The sequence below is a fragment of the Silene latifolia genome, chromosome 7 (genome assembly GCF_048544455.1).
Source record: "Silene latifolia isolate original U9 population chromosome 7, ASM4854445v1, whole genome shotgun sequence".
NCBI classification, from domain to species: Eukaryota; Viridiplantae; Streptophyta; class Magnoliopsida; order Caryophyllales; family Caryophyllaceae; genus Silene; species Silene latifolia.
The window spans coordinates 84,581,220-84,583,169 of NC_133532.1; the positions used below are offsets into that span (position 1 = coordinate 84,581,220).

Below are 1,950 nucleotides of genomic sequence, written 5' to 3' on the forward strand. Positions count from 1 at the left end.
TAATTATTGTTAATTACTTTCATTTATTCATCATGTTTCCTTTTGTTGGTATGATTGACAACCTTGCTAGCATGATCAACATGATAATGAGTGAGTAGTCTCTTAGCTAGGGTTAATGGGTGATTAGGGGAAACCAACATGAGAAATGATTCATGCTTAAATTAATATACTTTCATGGTTTATTTGCTTGCTTGTTTTGATCTCAACTCATGCACATGTTATGTTTGATGAAATGTGAGCCTATGAATCCTTGCATTTTTTACCCATCACCTATCTTTTCAATGAGACTTGTAAGACATAAACCAACTCGAGTCTCATTAGACCGTGCATGTTGTTGAGTAGGGAAGATTAAGTCGACTTGTAGGTGTTGTACAATCTAATCGATTCGGCTCCGGGACCCAAACTTTCCTAGGATTGTAAGATATAACCCAACTCAATCCATCACAACAATAATTGCTTGCTTATAATTTGAGAACATGTTTGTATGATCAATTCCCATGATTCCCCTATGACCCCATGACACCCTAGTGCTTTTTATCAATTGTTTACAACCCTTTTAATTCATCTTGCTTGTTTACATTGCTATTTTAGTTAGTGACCTTCTACATCAACCCAAATTGTGACACCCCTAAGACACCACTAGTTTCAATAGAAATCTCATCTCAATTCCCGTCCCTTGGGATCCGACCTTTACTTGCCTCTTTACTAATTGTAGAGTTGTTTGTGAAGTTATAAATTGTGTTTTGATTCGGACGTGACCCAACGACCACATCTATTTATTTGTGAACACGAAACGGACCGATCAAAAATGGCGCCGTTGCCGGGGACGGTGTTAACTTGATTTAGATTTTCTTACATTGTTATTAGTTGTGTCTTTCTTTGCCTTGGGGAAGTAAAACTCCTCAAGGTATGTTCTAATTGTTTTCAAGTTGTTTGATATTTTGCATGTCTAGAAGGTCACAAGGTGATTTGTTACCTTTTGACCGTGAAATTGAAAGAACCTTGACGAACAATAGGAGATTTGCTAGGAGGAATTTGAGAGGTATTAGTGAGGTTGTTCAACCAACTATTGAGTTCATCAACCCTTTTGCAAGAGAAGGTGAGGAGAACCCAACACAAAATACCCCACAAAATCAACCTACAATGCCTAAGTTTTCATCACATTCCGTACCCACCGAGGAGAACCTACCAAATGGTACTCCCACACCACAACATCTAACCGGAAATTTTATTGCCAAATCCGCCTTTATCCAATTAGTCGAAAGGAGCCAATTTGGGGGGATGCCTAGTGAAGACCCTCATTCTCATCTGGAAACCTTTTGTGACTATTGTGAGGCAATTTCTCAAACCGGTGTGACTCAAGACCAAATTCGATGGGTCTTATTTCCTTTTTCTCTAATCGGCACCGCAAAACAATGGTTGAAGGGCCTTGATAAGGCCACTCTCGGAATAGATTCTTGGAAGAAGTTGGCTCTAGCTTTCTACAAAAAATTCTACCCACCGGAAAAGACTAACATGCTAAGAGCTCAAATTACGGGTTTTAAGCAAAGGGATGAAGAATCTTTGTATGAAGCTTGGGAGCGGTTCAAGGGAATTTGTCGCTCATGTCCTCACCATGGACTTAGCGAATGGTTCTTAGTACAACAATTTTGGAACGGTTTATATGAAGATTCAAGGAACATTCTCAACATGGGATCAAATGGAATGTTCACCGAAGTTGATGACAATCAAACATGGAACAAGATTGAGAAAATGGCGGTCCATAACTCACAATATAGTAGACCTCGCAAGGCTACTAGAGGAGGAAAGTATGAAGTGGACTCCGTTACTCAATTGGGTGCTCAACTTAGTGCTCACATTGGCACAATCAATTTGAAGTTTGAACAAGCTATGGCTAGACTTGAAGAAGCCTCAAAATCACCAAAGCATCATGTTAATGCCATGACGGCA

At 39.4% G+C, this 1,950-nt stretch overlaps 1 non-coding gene across 1 annotated transcript; it reads right to left on the reverse strand.

Moving 5' to 3' along the window:
- Positions 1–1,515: 1,515 nt before the first annotated feature.
- Positions 1,516–1,622, reverse strand: LOC141593483 (small nucleolar RNA R71). Its single transcript, XR_012521563.1, has one exon. It is a non-coding gene; the product is annotated as a small nucleolar RNA R71 (small nucleolar RNA).
- Positions 1,623–1,950: the final 328 nt, after the last annotated feature.